This window comes from Lycorma delicatula, chromosome 2 (genome assembly GCF_047948215.1).
Source record: "Lycorma delicatula isolate Av1 chromosome 2, ASM4794821v1, whole genome shotgun sequence".
NCBI lineage: Eukaryota > Metazoa > Arthropoda > Insecta > Hemiptera > Fulgoridae > Lycorma > Lycorma delicatula.
The window spans coordinates 115,978,833-116,003,702 of NC_134456.1; the positions used below are offsets into that span (position 1 = coordinate 115,978,833).

At 28.9% G+C, this 24,870-nt stretch overlaps 1 protein-coding gene across 1 annotated transcript in view; it reads left to right on the plus strand.

The window, feature by feature from the left end:
* The first annotated feature begins 3,320 nt into the window (after positions 1-3,320).
* The window catches only part of Dyrk2 (Dual-specificity tyrosine phosphorylation-regulated kinase 2), a 395,412-nt gene continuing 373,862 nt past the window's right edge, over positions 3,321-24,870 (plus strand). The window contains exon 1 of the mRNA XM_075356126.1: positions 3,321-3,496. The gene's annotated coding sequence lies outside the window, so the exon portion shown is untranslated. The remainder of the gene's footprint in view (positions 3,497-24,870) is intronic.

The window sequence follows — 24,870 nt, forward strand, 5'->3', positions numbered from 1 at the left end:
TAGCCGGGCCCGGTTATCCCGCCTCATTGATTTGAGGCAGTTGAATGAGGTGAATAAAAGACATGCTCCCTGGGTTTAGTATTGCTTGAATGCCGATCCGACCCAGGGGAGCAGGAAAAAAGTCTAATTAAAATGCCAATTTATAATTAAAGTTATTTTTTAAATCAATAAATAACAATATTATTTTTAATATTTCCTCTTCTATTGGCTTATCTATTATAAACGTACTTGGTAAATTTCCTGAATTTTAAACTTTTTATGGTTAAAAAAAATTATTAAATTGCATGACTTAAACTAGACCAAACAGATTATTCTGGTACTGTTTTCTTACAGCCCTCAATTCATGAAAATGGTATAGTGCCTTCTTAGCTGTCGGGATATATTATGATAGGCAATGTAGTTTAAACCTCGTTCTCAAAATCAATGATAGACCATATTGGTAGTACTCTCCACCCTTGATATAATGTGCAGTTGAGAGAAATTTCATATAAACACTAAGTTCAGAAGTACCAGATTGTAGGCCAAAGAGACGATAAAACGTTTATTGGCAGTGTTAGCCGTTAACTAACAAATTCTATCTTCTGTATCCTAGGATATAACGGATTTTCATGTTGTTAGTATATACAAGTTTAAGTGAAGAAACGTCTCAACCTTTATTGACTTTTGTTTTCTTTAACCCACTGGAATTCGATGGTATCCTATAGTCGGTGTTTACTTGCGAGATTGAGATATTGAATTGGCATTTCGTATATTAGTCGCACTGTAATTCAGTGATAATTCAATACCTTGAGTTAACAAAGGAAGAGTGGATCTTGTACCCGTCCTGTTATTAAAAAAAAAGACTCTCACCAACGAATGTAGGTTTTTCATACATATGTAATGTACATCTGGTGAATGACATCATATTGCCTAAAAAAAAAAAAACAAAAAAAAAACACGAAAGAACATGTACTTAGCGTAGATGTTTGCATAAACAAACAAATAGGAAAATAAAAATCAAAGTTTTTACTGTTTATTAAAATAAAAAGATTTAAACTTACTTTCGGTTTAACGTTTACATTATAATTGTGTATTTTACCCATGCATAATTCGTTTTTTGTCTTGAATGCTATGTTTGTTTAAAGCTCAATTTTTGCTTATGCTTTAACTAGTCGTTGTCAGCTCTTAGGTGAGTTTTCTGTAACGCTAAATGTTCTACATTTGTTCTACAATGTTCTACTACATATTTACCGATCTATTTTTTAACGTTACCTGAATTTAATTATTTTAATTACAAAATTAATTCAAGGTCTTCCTTTATCAGGTAGATTTCATACAAAAGATACCTATTGTAATGGGTACCATGATTTAACTTAAGGAAAATTTTGACATATCTTCACGTTCCATATCCCCAGACCCCAAAACCACCGTCAGTTCAAAAGTTTATATATATATTATTACACTTTCTTATGAACACGATAACTGCCGTAATTTTGCGCTAATCACTTTCAAATTGATACATAAAATATAACGACCCAAAATTTCAGTCGAGTTTGTTAATGGGCAAAATCGGACCTTGGGGTGGAAATGGGAGGACTTTTTCAAGAACCAGAATATCGCTATAACTTTCCTATTAAGTAAAATATCTAATTCGTTTAAAGTTCCTACCGTTCTTTGGATAAGGGGATAAAACTTATCTAGGTAAAGCTTTTTGATATAACCAACCATTGGCCCAGGGGTGGCAAAAATTGGGTTTTGAAGACAAGAACAATCGTATCTCCCTTAATAGGCACAGTATCGAATCGGTTTAAAGTGGTCGTTAGTCCGCTAAATATTACCTAAAACTTTTGTCTGTAACAATTTTTGGTATGACCAACCCTTACGGTAAGGAATGACCTAAATATTGCTAGAATTGTAAGAAGATGGGAGCTTGTCGTGTGCTAAACATGTGAAACTGTTTTTCACATGAAACCATTGTCGTATTGAGTAAATTTGAAGTTTTTCTTAACTTTATGGTGAAAATCTTTTTTATCCCCTACTTAGCACCGGTGAAATCTACCTCCGCTTTCCGGCGTGCCGAGAGGAATTTCTATTTTGTTAGTGTAAACCGTTAATGAATATAAATTGAATATAGTTTAATTTTTAAACTAAGTATTAGAAATATAGCGTTTCACAATTCTTTCTTCTCTTCCCTGGCAAATCAAAGAGAAAGACATCCTAATATTTTTATACAACTGGAAAGGAGCAACTCGATGCAAATTGTAATACGTAAATAAATGACAAAGAAATAATTTATTTTTAAATGATATAAATTTCACGTTAAAAAAAATCTTACACTTTACTGGAAGTAAAATTATAAATAACTATTTTACTAATTACATAACCATTCTTTTATTTAATTTAAATTTATCACTTTAAGGTTTTATTATTATTGTATGAACGAAATCCTTATGTTACAATGAACTAAGATACTTTTGATATAAATAATAATTTAAGTTGCTGGTAGTCCAGCTTTATTTTAAAAATAAGTTACTGGTTTATCTTACGTGAAACTAAACTGTTAGCGAAACAAATCTTCAGATAAAACGCTCTAAAAAACACTAAATTCTATTTTCATAATTTATAAATTTTATTATGATTGTGCTGCTCTCATTGGTTTTTTTAGTTACAAGCTATATTTGTTACATTTCCCAAAACAAACACAAAAATAATGCAGTGTAGTTAAAAATAATGCATGACATAATGTGAGGGAACAATATTTAAACCTTTAACTCAAGTTTAAAGTTAGTTTTATTCGTAGTTATAGTAATTATTATAATGTTTGAAATTTGCTTTGACATCATGTGCGACGAATTAATAATATTTCAAAAGCTTGTGAGTGTGTGTGTGTGTGTTTTTTAAGATACATATATATAATGGTATGCATTCTTTAAACAGTGAAAAAGAATCATTGTTTTTTTTTTTCATATATCAAGATGGATATTAAAACATATCTTACTGAATCCTTTGTTCTAATTATCCAGTAGATACCGTAATTGTTGCTACAAAAAATAAGACTGAATAATTAAAACTAACTTTTATTTAAATTATTACTTTTATACTAGAAGTAAACACTATAAAAAAATTTGATCAATATAACATAAATAAATCTTTTATTTGTTTACTTTTGCTGTTTTTGTATTTTCGTGAAGGAATACGTGAGCATCATAGTTCCAGCAGTCACAGTTGTATAGTACAGTTCGGGTGTTTCCGAGAGTGTTCGTACCGCCACTCTGTGATTGGTCGGTCACTAACTCTCAGCTGTCCGTTGTCTGTAGAGGACTTTGACTCAGGCACTCGTATAGTTTGGTCGGTGCTTGTAGCGGAGCTGTAGTTGTATTTTATTGTTGGTGTGTCTATGCTTTAACTCATTGTTGTCAGTTCTTATGTGAGCTTTGTGTCGTAAACAAGTAAAGTACTTCGCGGTGCTTTCATCTGTTCTCCCGGACGATACTGGAGTTCTTGCTTTGAGTTTATGGTAGGCAGTTATTGTTATGAATAAATATTTTTTTATAGATGTTCTTAAGAATTACTTCTTTGTTTACAGACTAGTAGAAAAACATTTCTGAATACTAATAATAATTCTTAAATTATCTAGAAATAGCATTTTAATAATTTAATAGTCATAAAACGAGAACTGTGAACTGCCTTAGAATCATTCTCTTTGTTTAAAATGTAGTTTTTATACATAACCAATACTAATGCAGTTGACACACGGAGACAAGACAACGGAATTGTAATAGTTTTTCAATTGGTATCATTAAGTCTGATCAAGTGATTTTTTTTTCCTTATTAATAACTATGATTGTTTCTAAACATATCTTTTATTTGAAGAACCCGAAGAATTCTACTCGTTAATTATTTATTCTTTCTCAAAATTTAGTCTGTAGTAGTGAATTAAATAGTATTAAATTTTCACTTTCCGCCTAATTAAACAATGTATGAAAATCAGGCGCGTTATCGTTCACTATCGATCAGTTTATTCAATACGTAATGCGTATTTTATAAAATACGTATTTTATCTGATATTATTAGCTGATAATGAAGAATGTGTTAAGAAATTTAGAAGTTTCTCCATAAATGGTTTATCCTATTGAAATAGACTTGTGTTTTACAATTTCGCGTGGATATTCTATTAATTATTTCGAAAAAAATTCCACGGTTAAGATTGATTAAGTTAGACTAATTTATTTTTGGTTGAGATCGGTTAAAATATTAATTTATTTTTGGTTTTATAATATGTAATCTCTTGTTAGTTTTTGAATTAAAATTATTGTTTCTTTAATGACTTTTTAACGAGTTATCTAACACGTCGATAAATTGATGTTACTAATTTATTTGTTTTGAATTTATTTGACCTATTTATTTACTGTAAATTAGTATGGTAGTTGTAATAAATCAATTTTAATCTGTAAGTTATTAAAGTGATTTTTCAGATAAATACAATAATTGTATGTCTTAACCATGTCCAGCTTGTTTTAAACTTTTTTTTAAGTGTTTGTTTTCGTTTAAAAAAGTTAAGTGAATTTTATATTACGAAGGAAATACAAACAATGTATAACGTCTTGTTTAAAGTGCCATAGGTTAGCTTTTTAGTTATTTTTGGTGGATGTCTGAAAAAAACCATTAATCTCATTTAATAATGTGAATTATGTTCAGTACATTTTTTATGCTGCACTTTCGCTGATTGTTTACGTGTAATTATCTTTACAGTTTAAGGTAACGGAAACTTCGTCAATTATGTTCTCTTTTTTATTTTACTAACCATTGTTTCATTTAAAACTGTTTATATTTTACATTTACTTAAATATTTTTATCCAGTTTGAAATTTTTTTTAATATGCAGCTAAATATGTCTGTATTGTTTCATTTTTTACCGTTTTTATTACTTCGGTATGAAACATTCAAGTTTATTTTCTAAATAGAATGTAAACAAAAAATTAATATTTTTTTAAATGTTTTTGTGTCTGTTACGTGAAGCCGCACGTACGTGTAGCTTTTAAGATAGAATCTCTATGTTCAGAAAACTACTTACTTATTTTGTAATATAAAAATATCATTCTAATATAATTTAAGTGTGTGTATTTGTTTATAATTTTAAAAATCTCAGTGTTTGTATTTGTTTATAAATGTTGAGAATTATTTTAGTTTCTTTGTTGATTAGTTTTTGTGGCCCGTACGTGTAGCTTTTAAGATAGAATCTCTATGTTCAGAAAACTACTTACTTATTTTGTAATATAAAAATATCATTCTAATATAATTTAAGTGTGTGTATTTGTTTATAATTTTAAAAATCTCAGTGTTTGTATTTGTTTATAAATGTTGAGAATTATTTTAGTTTCTTTGTTGATTGGTTTTTGTGGCCATCTTATTTTATATTTTTATTAAATAAAAGAGAAGTCTTTATGCAGAAGTATCATCGTTCAGAAAAATAATTTTCTAAAATATTAAAATTTTGGGAATTAATTGAAGTAAAAGAAAAAAAAATTCAGATAAAGTAGGTAACAATTCTTAAAAGAAATAAAAGTACTAATACTTCATCACAAATTACTTTCAATTGAGGCAGTCAGTATGGTTCTACTGGTAGACCACTGACGGATCCAGTAGCTCTTTTACGTCGGAGAATTCATTAAAATTGTCAGGAGAGTTGGTTTCACACCCTGTTTACATAGTTTTTTTTACATTTATTTTCTCATGGTGGATTTTATAAAATTAAATTAAAATGTTTTGAACCCGTTAAATAAGATAAACAAATTTTGTAGGAAATTTTTTGATAGCTTGAAGGGACCTTGACGCACCTCCTGAGAAACAGTACTTTATGTAAAGATTAATCTTTTGCCAGTATACTTCAACAGACGAATACTGTATTTAAGGAACTGATGTAAAGTGAATGAGCTGAAAGGTTTTAAAATGTCTCAAAAAATATTTTTCTTTTTTGAAAACCATTTAGTTAGAGAATTAATGAGGGGATGTCATTGAAATATTAGGATTGTCACTTTTTGATCGCACAATCTGACAGTTAAAGAAATAGTCAGTATAAATTTTAAAAAAAAATTTCGGGCGCACCATATGCATATTTTTTCATTGGTTACCTCATTAACACTTAATTACAATAATGCCAGGTGTATAATAATGCCGATAATTGTATCTAACACAAGAATAAATATACTACTGTTATGTACTAGTCAGCTAATTATTTCTTATCGGATAAGATTGATAATAATGACGGAAATTATCAATATCAAATGATCCGAATTGTAGATAGTTTCACAATTTCTTTGTGTATACAGAAATAGAAGCCCACATAGAAAAATAGATCTCATTAGATTCTTTTAAAAAAATGTATTTTAATATTAATTAATACTACAGGATTTTGAGGCTAGGAGAAGGGCGATCATAACCATCGTCCTTTGAATCAGCCAATATTGTTATACCATTTGTTCTTCCCATTTTGTCCGGACTTATGACTATTTAGAATTTTATGTTACATTATTTTAGACCATTTGTATATATTACACGATTACATGTTGTTTATATTAATTATAAATTCTTGCCACAAAGAAACCATATTTATTTACTGTAGTAATAACGAATTTCAATCACTTACGTATACATTTTTTTATAAATGGAACTTCATCTCATTTTGGTACAACGGTTAGATAAGCAGTTACCAGATACTTGGATACTTGGACTATTAGACCTGGTTGGTCTAATGGTGCACGCGTCTTCCTAAATCAGCTGATTTGGAAGTCGAGAGTTCCAGCGTTTAGGTTCTAGAAAGGCACTTACTTTTATACTAGATTTGAATACTAGATCGTGGATATCGATGTTCTGTGGTGTTGGTTTGGTTTCAATAAGCCACACATCTCGGGAATGGTCGAACTGAACTGTACAAGATTATACTCTTCATTTACACTCGTGCATAGCATCCTCATTCATCCTCTGAAGTAATACCTGAACGGAAATTCCCGGAGGCTAAACAGGAAAAAGAAAGAAAAAAGTTGTTTTGATAAGACCCGCCGGGTTGGTCTAGTGGTGAACGCGTTTTCGTGAATCAGCTGATTTCGAAGTCGATAGTTCCAACGTTCAAATCCTATTAAAGTATAAAAGTAACTTTTTATAAGGATTTGAATACTTGATTGTGGATACCGGTGTTCTTGGTGGTTGGGTTTACATTAACCACACATCTCAGAAATGGTCCATCTGAGACTGTACTAGACTACACTTCAATTAAACTCATACATAACAACCTCATTAATCCTCTAAATCCCCTGACGGTAATTCCCCGAGGCTAAATAGGAAAGAAAAAGATGCTTGGATAGGTCGGCGTGGTCCTGTGAAGTGGCCTCCCAGATTCTAAGATTACTCCCGATTTGATTTCTATCTTTAGGGACATTTGAAGGCCATGGTATATAAAAACAAAAACAATCAAAACATAAATCATAACAAGCAACGTATTACCAATGCCAGAAGTACAGCTCCAGTTGTGCTTATTCGTGTTTTCCAGCAGTGGATGATGACACGCATCGAAATGTGTTTTCAAAACAACGGTAAGCCATTAAAGCGTATTTTGTAAATAAAATTGCTTTTCATAAAAAATGTTATTTATTTTATGGAAACTTATGGGACACCTGTAGATTCTTTGATATGACCTTTTAAGAAAAGGTGTCATAAAAGATACGGTAGTGGTATATGAAATTTAGATTCGTTTCTTTTGCTTCAGTTCAAGATATCTGCGATTTACTTTAGTATTATCTGTAAATTTTATTTTTTGTCTTTCGATAATTTCTTTACAAAGTGTATGTTGTAAATATGGTGTATTTCTATACAGGTATTTGATGGCATATTGTGTTATATGTAATGACAATAAAAATATATGTGTATATTCTAAAGTGTAAGGAATGTACTCCTTACAATTATATTTAAAAAAATATGGAGGAAATTATTAAAAATTAGACTTTTAATCGTTTTTTCCTTACCTGTCAAAATATATTATTTAATTTCATTAATTCTATACCAGATTGCTGTCAAGAATTATATTTAAATCTCAAAGCCAAATGCCATTTACTTAAATCCTTGAATATCGTTTTTTAAAAATATTCTTTTTCTATTTTTATAAAAAGGTAATCTTTAAGGAGATGATGTACTTTGGATAAACTGGTATTCTAAATTTGGGCTACATTAAGCTAATTGTGTATATTTGTGCGCGTACGTGTGCAGTGTGAATGCACACATGTGTGCACTCATTTTGTTTGTCGGTCGGTTCGTCTAAAAAAAAAAATATGAAAATCATGTTGCAGGTTTGTTGATTTGGAAGTAATCCCCGTAGGCAACTACTTTAAACATTTAACTGGCGCCGAAAGTATTAAATTTCTATTCTTTCAGCGGCGTTCAATTATATTTCTTCTGAAAAATTCATTCATAAAACTGATATTACGTTTATTATCGCACTACTTAAACAAAATTATACTGTTGTTTCGTCCTGGAATTGTAATGTAAGATTTAATGATTATAGTATAATCTAACATAATTATTTAATTTGCATTCGATAATATTGTTTTGTTATTATATTTAACCGTGTTTTATTTTACAAAAGCATATGTGATCAGAAAAAAATTTAAGGCTTTTTACAAAACCTCAAATTTGTTTCATTTTTTTCAAGAAAAAGCGTATTCTTGGATCTGCCATTCTCTTTTCATTACTTACTTACATAAATATACGAAGTATATTTTCATAATATATGAAGTAAAGTGTAATTTTTTAACAGTAGATCATTAAATGAAATTAGGCACTATCCATTTATATATCAGTAACTGTAAAACAAGGAAAGTGACCTAGCTCGCTCATATTTAACTTAGCTAAGCAACGAATATTTTTATTAGCCTTTGGTTTACACTATAATTTTTTACTTTTTACTTCGTTGTACGAAGTAAAGGAAGTATTGTGATCGCGATAAATTTCGGTTTTCAGATTTCAACGGAAATAATCTTATTGACAATCCCTGAATCCATTTTGACTAGTTTCAGCGTGACGTCTGTACTTAGCATACGTATCTTTGTACGTATCTATCTCACATAACTCAAAAACAATTACGCGTAGGATGTTGAAATTTTTGATTCAGGACTGTTGTAACATCTAGTTGTGCACCTCCCCTTTTGATTGCAATCAACTGGACCAAAAGTGTCCATAAAAATCCCAAAATCCAAAAAAATTGAATTTTGGAATTTTTCTTAATGCAGGATTACCCTCATTGAGAGCTTTTCAATGATATATCACAGCTGGTAGTATTTTCATTGGTTCCAGAATTACAGCCAAATAAAATTTTAATTAATGAAATAGTTGGATCTTGCAGATGAAGGCACATCTGTTCGAATCAGACTTCTTCTTTTTCTTTTTTTTTGACTTTTCTTTTATTTAAATACATTGATTTATTAATAATTATTAACCTCTGACTGTAAAAAAAAGTTACGTTATATAATAATCTAATAATAATAAAAAAAGAAGAAAAAATATCAGAAGTTATTAATGAAATAAAATTTTATGTACTTTTCATTTTAAAAAATATGTATATGTAATTTAATAGGCGTACAAGGCAGTCATGTGGTGTCCACATCAGATTTTTTTCAAAACTTGCATATTTTTTATCGAAATTTTGTTACGAATGTTGGGTATGTTAAATCTAAGAAACAATGACTCAATGATTCGGTAAATGTTTAGGTTGATTTAAATGATTATAGTTGTGCTATTTCCCTTAATTTTGTCCTCTTTTGTTGAGAAATTTTTTAAAATTATTTTTTACTTTTATTTTGTCCCCCGTTAAAAGGAAAGGAAAAGTATATGACCGTAAATTGATAACTTAACTTTTACTATTTGAAACTCTTGTTTTTGACACATGTCATAACGCCTGCATATTAATTAGAACCGTATGTGGACAAAAATTAAGTCCTTTCGTAAATCTGTTTAAGACGAAAATATTTAAATTTTAATTATTTTCTACGCTTACTTATGGATAAAATTGGTTTTAATATTTGGGAATGAGTTTTTTCTCTATATAGTATGTATTTTCTTTTCAACACTAAATTGAGAATAAACGTTTCCTTAATAATTAAGATTAAATTTTTCATGCAAGGGTGGATTATTTCAATTGTTTAATTGGAAAATAATATTAAGTCGTCAGTTAAATGTATTTATGAAACTGTGTTTCATAGAACAGACTGTGTTATCACAACAGTAAGAATGAACATTTGTATACTTATTGGATAAAAAACTCACTACTCCAGCCAGTATTTGCCTGAAAGGATAAAGAGTAGCTACTCACAAAATAATATATGTAATTTAACAAACAGAAAGAAAAAAGACTATTAATTAATGTGTAATTTTTTTTATTAATTTCTAATCTGTTAATTAAAAGCTCATCATTTAGTTGTATTTTTAAGTAAATTGATAAATAATTTCTTTGGAATACATTCATTAAATAAAAATATACTTCATTTTGGGTATTTTATATCGGAGACATTTTATTTTCTTCATATCCATGAGCTCGAAGAACGTAGAAAAACAAAAAAATATATATATGTATTATTTTTATACAAATGAAGAGGTATTGCGGCAAATAGATGAAGAAAGAAGCATTTGGAAAAATATAGTTAAAAGAAGAGACAGATTTATAGGCCACATACTAAGGCATCATGGAATAGTCGCTTTAATATTGGAAGGACAGGTAGAAGGGAAAAATTTTGTAGGCAGGCCACGTTTGGAATATGTAAAACAAATTGTTAGGGATGTAGGATGTAGAGGGTATACTGAAATGAAACGACTAGCACTAGATAGGGAATCTTGGAGAGCTGCATCAAACCAGTCAAATGACTGAAGACAAAAAAAAAATTATTTTTATACTTAGTAACCTAGTAAATTGTTATAATTAGTTTAAAATTATAACTTTAAACTATTCTTTTTTTAAGAAAATTGAGCGATTTCTATTTACTTGCGCGAATGTATTTACATTAACTAATTTAGCATAAATATACCTTTTAATTATTACATAATTTATTCTTTTTATTTAAATTATTAGTTACTGATATACGGTTATTTATTAATATATTTGATTTTATATCCAACCAATTACTGTAATTTGTTCTGCAACTATTTAAACGTCTTTTTAATTATCAACGCAAATTTACGATAATGTAATATATTTTCATGCAAAGAAATTGTTTTAATCTATTTTTATGAATTTAAATATTTCAAAAATTACCCAATTTTAATAAATAGGTATATTATAGTTAATAAGTATAATAGGTATATTAGTTTATAAGTATATAATTATTATGTTATGTGATAATTTATATGTATTTTAAAAGATTTTAATGGGACAAAAATAAGAGTTGTTTTTGTATTTTATTTTCTGTATTTGAAGGTTTTACGTAAAGATCTTGTGTTATATTAGTTAATTTTATCCATGCTTTTAAAATATTATGTATCCATAATAGTTTTAACTCTTCTAATTTAGAATTCTTAACAGTTATAATTGGATTAAAAAAAACATTAAGTAAACTAGAATATATTTCCGGAGTTCATTTCGGTAACATATTTCTTTCTTTTATATCATTAAATAATTGTTAGATGAATAATATATAAATCAAACAAAACTAAAACCTGTTTTGTATGGAGTTGTTTGACGACTTTTTCTTTCCAGTATTCCAGTAAAGTGTTTCTGTTTAGATGCCTATGGAAAAATTATTTACAGAATTATTTTTAAAATATTTATTTTTTATAACGATTATTTTATTATCTGGTTTGTTTTTTTTTTTAGCTCACTTTGTTGTTTAATTATGTAATTTTATTGTATTTATATTTTTGGTTGTACTGTATTTACATTTCTCACGGATCCCGATTTAGTTATTCAAAAGGTGCGTACGTCCACCTACATACCGTATAACTCTCTTGTATAGACTTGTATTGAAACTATAAATGCATAGTACCACTTACCCCTTCACCTTATACTTAACTAGTGTAACTATTAGTGGTTCTCACACTGCAAGTTCCAATGTCGCGTGTGAATAAATTTCTTTATTTTATTTTTTTTTTATAGTTATAATTACTACCGTGAAACCATACTATTTTTGTTGTGTTTTATTTTTATACGTCTCTAATTATAGATCATTTAGATGGTTTACGTTTCATTGAATCTGTTATAAATGTGACAGTATACCTACGTAGTTATACATAATTACGTTATTTTTTAATAATAAAGAAAAAATCAAGGTTTTAATAAGTCATTAACTTTGCTTAGTTCATGAAAGCGTTAAAAAATTGTTTTTCATCGTAGTTTCTATTTCGTAGATTATTAAGATGAAATCTGACCTAAAATTTTAAATTCCTTATCTTAAATTGTCTTATTTTTATAAACGGCTATTAAAATACCATTTTTTATTATATTTTGTAATAGAGTTACAAATATCACTATCATGAAGTTTTGGATTTAAATGCGAGACGTGTTATAAAATAAGTGTAGTGTAAATTAAACAAAATGAATAAATTATTACTTCTTTCTTACATCTGAAATACACGGGATTCGTTTCTAGCAGATTTTTTGAGTGCTAAGAAGAATTGTAGAAGTACGATACCAAACTTAGAATATTTATTACCGGTTTTGTATTTGTAGTAAAACTAATTGATTGCTGATAAGTAAAGTGAATGAACTGAATATTCAGTTTATTTGTGAATAATTCTGTATGCTTGCCGTTGTACAGATCTTTCATATTACACACTTCATTTACATTCATACATATCATCTTCATTCATCCTCTTCCTGAGGTTCCTGAGGCTAAACAGAAAAAGAAAAGAAGATATTGTAAATTGTTAAAGCTTTGGGAGTTATAGTATAATCTTATTGGAATAATGGTTTTCCACCATTTTACGATGAAAGCCTTCTAGATACACAAACTAAATTACACTACATGAATTATGTACATAATCTATCATCCACATTTATAGTTGCCCTTCTCTCACACTTATACTTTGTTAAATATTTTAAATAGTTAATATGTGCAACTGAATTTGCAGCTGACCAGTTAAAAACCTTGTATTTTTTGGGGGTTTCCCACCGCTAACCTAAACTAAAAAAACTTTTAAAAGTTCTTGTTTGCATTTCAATAACCTTAAAAATCTCGTCCTCTTGAGGCAGCAATTTTTTCAAGAATGATAGATACTTTTATGTAAAGTGATATAATTACTTTATGTAAAAATATAACAATTTATTTGTAAACTGTTAATTACGCGGCGAATCGCACATGTTTTAAAATTGTCTATCACAGCGACAGGTTTTGCTTAATATATTTTTTTTATTTTCAGATTACTAAACGATCTTCGTTCACTGGTTTCAGTTTCCGCCGATTCCTTTTCAATTTTTTATAAAATATTTTTAATACTAACCAAGTCTAAAGTCGCAGCAGTTCTTTCTATTGTTTCTTTAGAGGGGGGGGGGGATTAATTATAAATTGATCTTTCTCATTTGTTATAAATTTTAAAATCATAAACGAAACTTCCTGATTTTTTTTGTTCAATATTATAAATTCAAAAAAAAAGTAATTAATAAAGTTAAATTGGCAGACACTTAATATTTAATGGTTACGTTAAATTTCTTTAATAACTGTAATAGTAAGCTGCAGTAACAAGTCTTAAACCGTTACTGATTACACCGAAATAATCGTCATTCATGGATTTTTACGAGATCGAAAATTATTCGCATGTAGGCTGATTAACAATCACGTTATAAATTGAAACAGAGTCCTGAATCTCAAGAAGGTATAGATTCGCAGTTAATGTTATTTTTGATAATATATTGTATAATTATTATTGAGATGTCATTCAGTAACTTTGTTATATAATTAATCAGCAAAGAATTAATGGTGCGCGTTGGACAGTTGTTTATCAGCATATTACACAACATATTATTTGTAGAGACCAAAACGAAAGCTTATCTGTATAGAATGTTGCTTGTTCAGTGTAGCGCAGATTGTATATTACATACTGGATTATAATAGTTACAAGAAGTGATATTTAATCCTGGTATGCATACTTAATAAACCATGGGTTCGGAGGAAAATGTGAGATTTATATACAGGATTTTCGTAACTCATAACTTATAAATATGTACAGAGACTTTATTTTTCCCGGGACTTTCGTAACCTATTCTACCCGTGAAAATAATGGGAAAAAGTTCATATAAACATTTGTCTTAAAATGCTTCGTTTGTTAATTACGACTGGTGAAAGAGTTTGCTCGGATTTCAGCTACTCCGGTGAAATGAGGTCGTACTTAAATTTTTAGGATGTTCATTAAGGGACAGAATTTGGGATTTCTTATGGTTTTTGACCTGAAAAATTGAATAAAATAGGTCCCAGAATCATATCTGCAATAGTTTTAAGAAATCTGAGGTGAAAACTAATACGAGTAAGTGTACTGTTTCTAAATAAAATTTGAATTTTTCAAACTTTTCCTTGTTTTATTCAAATTATCTTACGCCATTTTGTTCAGAATTAAATTCTCTCAACTAGTTTTATTTAAAGGTTTTGTGTATTTATTACTTATTTAACCAAGTTATTGTACGTCAAACATAAAATAAAGGGGTTTTTACCCCAGTTTATTGGTTTTCATCCCAGATTTCTAAAAAAATACTGCAGATAGGTTCTAGGACCTATTTTATTAGATTCTTCAGATGAAAAACCCTAAGAAATCACTAATTTTGCTCCTTAATTAACGTCCTAAAAAGTTTAGTACTACTTCATTTCACCGGTGTAGCTGAAATCCAAGCGTAATCTTTCACTAGCCGTAACTGTTAAACGAAGCATTTTAGGACATATGTTTATATAAACTTTTTCCATTATTTTTACGAGGAGAATAGGTCCCGGGAGAACTTCGTGACATACACGCTGCACATGTATTATGGTAATGATGACTGTGAAAGATAGTTTTTTCTGTCAGTAGTCATTCCACGGTATACTGTTTCCCTTGTTTTCATCCACTAGAACTTTCACTAACTAATATTAAGTATGACACTGGATTTATAAATTTTATACATAAAAAAAGAGAAGAAGATTTGACAAATTATTTTGTTATAAACAAGTATCGCACAATTGGTTCAGTGAATTATATTAATTTTATAAGTAGTGCATTCATATATATTTTCGTTACAGTAAAGTTAATTGATTACTCATGTGCCTAAAGGTAGTATCAAACTCAGATCAGGACTAACATGTTTCATGTCAGATTATCGCAATCATTTATTTTATGGCACCTAACACAAAATAACTTCATTAATTTCCTACACTAACTCTTACGTATTTGTTATTTCTACGATTCATGTAACTCATCCCACCTGTAATTAGGCTATAATTAGATTTGATTTCTCTTAGAGTAACGATATTTATTGTAAAGCTAAAAATTAAGATAAATTTTACTTGCATTTCAGTGGGCATGGTACATCTATTCAACAGAATGCTAGGCTTAGTGTAGAAAGAATCGGGAGAACCTTTTACTTTATTAAGTCTGGAATTTTTTTCTCTTTTTATATCGGAATCATTATTTAGCTTTTGAGAAGGAATGGTGTTTCATGTCAGGTCATCTACAATCCCCTAAATTATCTTAGAAAACTGAATCAAGTTAAATTGTGATAATATAAAATAATACATAAACAATAATGGTACAGTTGGTCAATACAAGTATAACTAGGAAACTCGTACCCGCATCTAGGTAAAATATCAGGAAAGAAACGGGTTGACAAAATTAAAATTCATTAATTTCATACCTTAAGGGAATAAACACTTCATTTTAGATGTAGGAAGTAATCTTATATCTGCTGATAAATATCAGCAACTAACAGCAATCAGTAACTACTGATTCTGTAGTACGTACTGCCAAAATTGTTTTTTTTTTCTGTCGACTGATTTTACACTATTCTCCATTACCTTCTGTTCTATGAAAACACATTTACCCAAAATATTTATTACATCTTATATCTTTAATTATCTGTTTTATGTGTTCCAATGTGTGTGTCTTCCCCCACAAGTTGTACCTTCTGGACATCCTTCTATTACCATGTTAACTGAAGTTGGATATTGTAATATACAGTTCATCACATTAATTTATATCTTTAAAAGATTCTATCATAAATTTAAGACCTCCCTTCTATTAAGGTCCCTTAGTTTTGAATTTTATCGACTCGCTTGATTTTCAATATCCTCTTATAAGATTCCTTTTTAATGACTTCTATTCTCATTATTTTTGGTTTTTTCGTCTATGTTTCACTTCATAAAAAGCTAGTAAAATCATGTATCATTCAAAAAGTGGTTTGAAATTTACCAGTGCTATCGGTGTAACGAACTAGGCACTATTATTTTAGTATTTGTTCAGTGCTACCGTTCATATAATGCTTATACCTTTGAACGAGTTAAAAATAATGTATAAAGTTAAATTTCAGTAAGAATCAATGTATTAATTAAGCGGACTGGATTCGTAATGTAGATTCAAGATACATTTACATCACCTTTAAGTCATCGTTATTCCTTGTTTTTGGTTTTTCTTTGTAGGGAAAATATATTAGACGTAGATTCCGTACTTGAGAAAGATGTAACTGATTTCTTTTTTTAAATTAGAATGAATTTTGTTTTATTGAATTTAATTTATTCATTACATTTGTTATTATATTTACTGTATTAAAATTCTAATTCAGCTTATAAATAAGCTGTTATAACAATATTACAGCAAACTAACATTTTACGGCATTGTAATTAAGACGTCCTTTATGTATTTACGCGACTTTGTTTCAAGTCTTAGTAAGTTACTGTCTTACTGTCTTAGTAAGTTTTACCTAGTGACAAGAAGTTCTAAAGTTGTGATTGTTTCTTTATAAGACAATTAAATTAACTTAAATGCCTTAAAGATTAATTCGAATGAATTTAAGACAATTCTTGTTCGTTAATATGGAAGATATATTGAAAGTAATTGGACAATTTATTAAAAATATTAAGTTTCTAATATTAAAAAAAAAACTCTTTGATGAGAATTGTGTTGGTTATTCTATTTATTTTATTTATCTCTAGTACAGTGAGATACTATTATAGAAAATAAATTTATATACAGTATAAAAAAATTAAGAAAATAAAGGTGAATAAATCTGAATACGTAAGAAAATTTCGTATTTTATTTTTCTTAAACTTATTTTGCGGTTAATTAAACAATTCTGACATTTATTTTTGTTACTTAACTTTTCATTATCATTTAATTAATTTTCTGTTACCTTTTTTCACATCTTTCGCATGAATATATAAACAGAAATATGGATAAACGGTTATTCAAATAAATTCAGTACAAGAAAAAAACGCTCAGAAGTGTTTAAAAAAGTTGTTTAAGATCTCATACTGCACTACCATTTAAATTTATTATATCCACATTATCAGTGAATTCTATGAGTTCTAAAGTTTGTTTAAAAAAAAACAAAATTCTTGATAAAAGAAAAGTTATGATGAGTAATAATAATTTATAACTAAACAACAATTACGAAACTCTACAAAGATTATTTCTATTTGTGTTTACATAATAAAAAAAATCTGATGTGGATAGCACATGACTTCCTTGTACGCCTATTAAATACATTACACTTCTTTTTTTTTAATGAAAAGTACATAAAATTTTATTTCATTAATAATTTTTATTTTTATTTTTTTATTGTTATTATTGAATTATTATTTATTGTAAAAACATTTTTACAATGAGAGGTTAATAGTTATTAATAAATCAATATATTTAAATTAAAAAAAAAAAAGTTAAAAAAAAGGATATGAAGTCAGATTCGAACCCAATGTGCTTTCCCCGTGTAAGATTCAAATATTTCATCAATTAAAGTTTTATTTGGCTGTAACTCTGGAACCAATGAAAATAAGTACCAGTTGTGATATATCGTTGAAAATCTCTCAATGAGGGCTTATTACTGCAGTTAAGAAAAAGTCCAAAATCCAGATTTTTTGGGTTTTGGGCTTTTTTGGACACTTTTGGTCTAGTTGATTGCAATCAAAAGGGGAGGTGCACAACTAGATGTTACAACAGTCCTGAATCAAAAATTTCAACATCCTACGCGTAATTGTTTTTGAGTTATGTGAGATAGATACGTACAAAGATACGTATGCTAAGTACAGACGTCACGCTGAAACTAGACAAAATGGATTCAGGAATTGTCAAAAAGGATATTTCCGATGAAATTTGAAAACCAAAACTTTTCCCTATCACAATACTTCATTTACTTCGTACAAGGAAGTTATAACTCTTGACTAAAAATTATGAAGTATCATTATAGACAATTCCAGTTGAAAGTAAAAAGTTAGCTTCAAAAACAGTCTAAATCATTAGAACTTCTGATAACTCCCCCTGGTATTGGATAAAAAAAAACTTTTTAACTTTTGGTCAGCCGTTATCATCAGTCGTGTTAAGTATTTGCTTATTGGCAGTTTATTATTATTATTATTATTTATTTTATATTTGTTATGTATTTAGTCGTTTTACTGATAACTATTTATTTAATAATTTCACTGTCAAAAATCTTTAGATTTTCAATTTATTATTTTTTTTTTTATTATTAGTTTATTAACTACTTTTGAAGTTTTCTTATATCAGATCTCTTTGGGGATAATTAATCAAATTATTGTAACTTGAATCATTGCCAGTTTTTATCTAGGGAGTCCTTAAATTTTTGTCTGTTATTACTATACTCATTATTTTAAAAAATAATTTTACATTTATTTAATTTTTTATTAAGTAAGAATATGCAATGTAATTAATTATAATTTGGATAAGTTTATGTTTTTCGTAATAATTATTTAGTCAAATTGTTCAGGTAATCGCTAAATTGTAAATTGTTCTTTTGTGCTATAATGATGGGCTTTTAATGCAATAAATTTTACCGCTATTGTTAAATGAGTTTTTAAAAATAGCAATCCTGATTGTTAGGTAATCTACTGAAGTCGTTTATGCATCGTTTGATTTATACATTTATTAATATTGATAAATGATAGCTACTTTTGTTATTAAATATGAGCAGTATATAATATAAATTACACGTGATTTAGTGAACACGTCATATATTTGTTAAATCACACGTGATGCGATAAAAGGCGGTTTAGTAGTCAAGGACTATGTGGCGATGCGGTGTCGCGGCTCACGGCTAGTTCAACAGCTAGCCGGTAGATAGTCGTGGACAACTGACTGGAAGGCGAGCGAACCGGGATGTTGGACCAGTAGAGCCGGACGAACATACAGCCAATCAGGCGGCTCGTCTAACAAACTGGTAATTGCCTATTATTACTACGCTGTGGTTTAAGGGCTGGCTAGACCGCCGTGAATATATTTAAATGCAACAACCTGATTATTCATCCGGCCATATTCGTCGAAGACACGATCAATCAGCCCATTGATATTCCTCATCTCTTTGTATTAGTTTAATTAGGGCTTTAAATGGTAAAATTATCTACTTAATAAGCGAGTAAAATATTTTCCCATCGTTTCTGTTCCGTTTCCAACACCTTCGTTTAATTTTACATAATTACAGTTCTTATTCAGATTTATCTTGGTATAAAACAACTTTGTCTTCTCTTGTTTATTTTTTTGAATATACCTCTTTTTCGGTTAGTTGTAGTTACTCATTTACGCGTTTCCAGTACTCCTGTTTGAGGATTTCAAAACATTAATTATTTTTAATATCGTTTAATTTTTGTTGATTATTGATTTAAATAAACATAGATTAACAGCCCGTAACAAATGATTTTAATCTTTATTTATCATATCTTATTAAAGTTGTCGGAATCCATTTTAATTTATGTAGTATATATTATCTTTGTTGTTTTAAAAAGACTTTTAACAGTAGAAAAATGTACCTGACTTGAAACGACAGTCGTTCGTGTTAATTTTAAGTTATAATGTTTTTGTCAGTTCTTGTTAACAGTTATAAAATATTACTAGAGAATCGAGGAAACCAAGAAGAGTTGTATTACCTTAAAAATCTTTACTTTTTATTTTATTTTATTCATGTGAAATTTGAATAGTGGTTTTTTTACAATATGTAACTCTTGTATCTTTCTGATGCTTATATCGAACAACGTGTAAATAACATTTATTGTAGAATTTACTTAAATAGTAATATATTTCAATCTTATTTTAACAAATAAGTTTATCTTTACGCGAAAGATAAACTTATTGGAAGTCATTGGAACTATTTGTTTTGTCTGTAATTCGTGACGTGGTCAATTTTTTTTTCAATTAAATATAATTTGTGGAAAGTTAAATCTTTCCTTTAAACATTCTATATTTTCAGATCATTTAGGATTAGAATCCTTTTGATGTTTTACTGTAATCGTTTAATATGTTGGTTTATTATTTACTGGAAAGCGGTTCTGCGTTCGGTTTATTTGTAAATCATATTGTTCTTCGGCCTCTAAATAAAACTATTACAAAACATACAACAAAATTATAGATTGGTTAAAAAAGAAAATGTGTATTTATTGAAATCAGAGAATTTAATAGTCAGATTGCAATAGCAATAGAGGTAATCCAGTTTGCTTTTATTTCATTTGGGTAAATAACTAACTAATCTATTTTATTTCTTTATATTTCCACATTTAATGCTACTTTAAGCTTATAAATTCCGTGAAATTTGTTTACGCTAAATTTGAGACGTGGAATCGTGTACAAAGTTTTCGTGAGCCAATTTGTTTAAAATTCTTAATAGTAACATTTGTTTATTATAGTAAATAACTGTTACAGTAGTGTTTATTTTGTGTTACTACTTAAAGCATGAGAATCTTTTGTTACTATATTCTGAATAAAACTTAAAAGTGATGGTTATCTATTTTATGTATAAAATATTTCTTGACAAGTTAGTTATGTTTAATGGATTTCCAATTACACTTCTTTTCAGTGATACTATTTAATAATACGTAATAAATATCGATTAAAAGGAATTGATATCTTAGTTTTTAAAATATTATTTTTTATCTAATTCTATTTGGGATAATTCAAATATAAATATTGGTTTGTCCTCTTAAACGCGGTACAAAAACCGTATGCATAATCATGTATAATTTAAAATTTATCCGGTTGGCATTGGGAAAAGTTCACTGATCTCATCACGTATTATTGTCTGGTTGTCTGGACCGCTGTACAGGCTATATATATTATACTTGAAACAACTTAAAGGTGGCCGGTATAACTTATATTTTTATTGTTACTGACCGTATATAAATTACAACAAACATTTTATATTCACCTTTCCTTACTTTGTAGCTAAACTGGGTGGTGACATAACGTTTAGCGGTAGACATTATGTTAAAACAATATCGTTCATTATTCATTCATGTTGTAGTAAATTTAACTAACATATGACGCAACCGGTTGGTATTCAAATGAATTAGAAGAGAACCTGCTTGCTTCGGCCGGTTGCTTGCTCGTTCGCTTACTTGCTAACTCGATTGCTTGTTACCGTCTTGCTACTTTGCCACAATGTTTTCCCTTTAGATCGAACGGACTTTCTCGGCAACATTTGTCTCGTTAATCTATTCTTGATATGCCCATAGGTTATTTATCTATTTTAATTCCTGACCTGATACAAGAAACTTCGTAACTAATTTACCTTTTTTTTCGTTCTCTATATTTAACATCACGTGTTTTAAAGTGAAAGTGTTTTGTTTGCAGCTCATTATAATCAGATATTTATTAACTTATGTATTAAATTATAATAATTATAATATTCTGTTATGGTGTGTGTTGTTTTATGACCTTAAATTATTCTTTCGTAACAAGCTTTACATTATAGTTTCATTGCAGTTTAACGTGTAATCTTAAAGATCTGATGTATTATCTTAAATTATTGCGAAAGTAATTTTTATAGTCTGTTAATAAGTACCGACTACGTTTTTCAGCTACAAAGTAGCTTTATATGATAGTTAATAAATTTATTATATCCTGTGGATTGTATCTTGATCGTAAGATTTCTTCCATATAGTAGAATGTTATGCCATGTTTCGTAGATGAACTTAAATCTGAATTAGGTTAAAAGTTTTAACCTGATTCAGAGGTTCAAATGGATTAGTAAGAGATATATATTACAAAGGATTAAAAGGATAAGCTTTACCGAGCACTGTGTAGCGCGATATTGTTTTTTGAGTAGCAATTTTACGGGAAAGGATGGGATAACAGGATAGATCCATTGGTAGGCCTACAGCCACACCTTCAAGAAAACCACATATATATAAAGGAAATAGTAATCACAAAGGTAGTTCGAGTACAGTTGGCGTCTAGCTGTACTCGAAAAACATTTCCGGGATATAAAATGATGTATTACGAGAAATATAGTCTGTTTATTAAGGCTGTGAGAAATATTAACATTCAAAGGAATTTTTTACAACGCTTTTCTAGGCGATGGATATTCATCACGTAGTAATTCCTCTTGAGATCGGAATTTTGATCCACTATTAGTAGTAGTAGTACATTACTAATAAACTATTTTGCGTTAATGAATTAAAATACAATGTAAAAAGATGCTTTTTCTACAAATATATATAAAAAACCATCTGTGAGGACAACCTCTAGTATCCTTAACAAACCTATCGTCCATCCCCAGAATTTTGTAATATTGTTAAAGTATCCATCTGAAATGTTTAGTGTTGAGGGCACCTGGTATCTTGTTTTTTTTAAATTTTTATTTTTTTCTTATTTTAAATGTATAAAACAGTAATGTAAGGAAAAATAATATTTTTAGTGGTAAAACCGATGATTTTTTTGTTAAGCGTTACACATTAACAAAAGTTTGAACATTTTTTAAAGATTATTTGTTTTTGTTGACACTGTCTAGTTATTATGAATGGGAAATTTATAGTTTATATAGAGAAATTTTTTTTCAATTTTGGTTAAATTTGACATTTTTTTATATTCAGAAGCGGATGGGCTTACGATTGTAAAAACTGCGCGGAGACTTAAAGAATGCTTTTTAGAAGATTGTAAAACAATTTCAGGAAAGGGTCAACTGACAGATAAACTTATCAGTGAAATTCAGGACTGCTACGGTGTTGCTATAAGAAAAAATTCACATAGTATAAAAGACATGAAACGTGCAATATAGGCTATTAATTCTCATAAAATCTGGACAAATGAAAATCTCTCAAACGGGCTGTGTCCATGGAAAATCATGGACTATCAACACGATGGACTATCACCGAATAAAAAGTGCTGATAAGGAAACAAAAATAGTTTATTAATATGGAACTATTTTTTTTTAAAGGGGTGGAGGCACCCCATTTACGGGCGCTTAGACAGTGTCGGGCTCGCTAACAGGTTCCGCCAGTTATAACCAAGGGCGTATGTATACCTGCGCACTACCGACTAAACCTTCACCCCTGGCTCCCCGCTCTTCCTGGAACAGCTTTAGAAAGCATTTCATTAAAAATGGGAATAATACGCCCTCACACACAGTCATACAATAATCATGCACAGAGCAAAAAAACAAGAATCACACACATCACGCCACAAGCACACCAAACAGTCGCAACAGATCAACAAAAACGCATCATACACATCAAGCACACAGGTCTTTCACACTACTTACCGGAGCCCGTAATCTAGTTAATATGGAAAATAAAATACTAATATAGAACTTAGAAAAACAAAGAAGTACTCGACCAGAATATAAGGATGTTGATCAAGAAGACACGGACGATGCAGAATATGGTGCGTGCTGGGTGCATTGACCTGCAATAAATGATGTTTTTAATCGTTTTCCGAATTTGCATGTTTTTTTTAAATAAAAGAAAGACCCGTTATCTCATCAACCGCTTAAAGTAGGAAAATGAAATTTTGACAGTGTGTTTGTGTATGCAAGACACAGCTATTGTGTTTTTTTAAGACCTAATGCCTTTCTAAGATACATAACTTTTTGTGCAAAAAATTAGCATCAAAAGGTAGGAAAATTGAATAAATGTTATAACTGAAAAACATTTTGTAGTAAAAGTATGAAAAAACTCAGTAGCAAAAAGAAAGACCTTTAAACAACTGTTTTAAATTTCTCTGCTTAATTCCTATTGTGTCCCGAGATAATGAGTCTTAAAGTTAGAAAAAATAACATTACCGAGATACAAGGTACCAGGTGCACTTACCAAGCTCCCATCGGAGAGAACAGTTAAAACAAGTATAGCTGTGCTTCTTAAAAATCAGTCGTAGGTCGGTGATGCGCTAAACCATGCACGTGTACTTCAATGAAGATTTGAAACAAATTGCAGTTTCGAAGTCATTCGTTAAAACTAATTTTAGAAAAAAGAATTTATCCGCCGATTCGTCATCCCAAATAATATTAATTTGTTGAAATTAAGCAAATCAAACTGTTTAGTAATTCTTGAAATTGGATCTATGAGGATGTGGTAAGGTAATTTTTTGTGTATCTATTGTAATTTTATATTTTTTTAATCATGATATTGCCATCACACAATAACGTGATATTCAATGAGGATAACTGATTTCTCCATCATTTAGTACAAAGATGTTTGACGTAGTTAATCGTTTTCTAAGTATCATTAGCCTTTCTTTAACCATTTAATTTTTATCCTTTCCTTTAATCATGAATAAACCATTTCTGTTTGATGGATTGAATAGTCATTCCAAGTTCAAAATTCTGTATAAAAATTCTCGCCTCATTTCTTAAATCATTTTGTGTCCCATTTTAAGATAAATTTTTCTAATCACTCCAGTGCTTAAGAGATTCCGTTGCGGTAATAGTAATGGACTTTTATGAATATAAATTCGAGGTATTTTTTTTTTG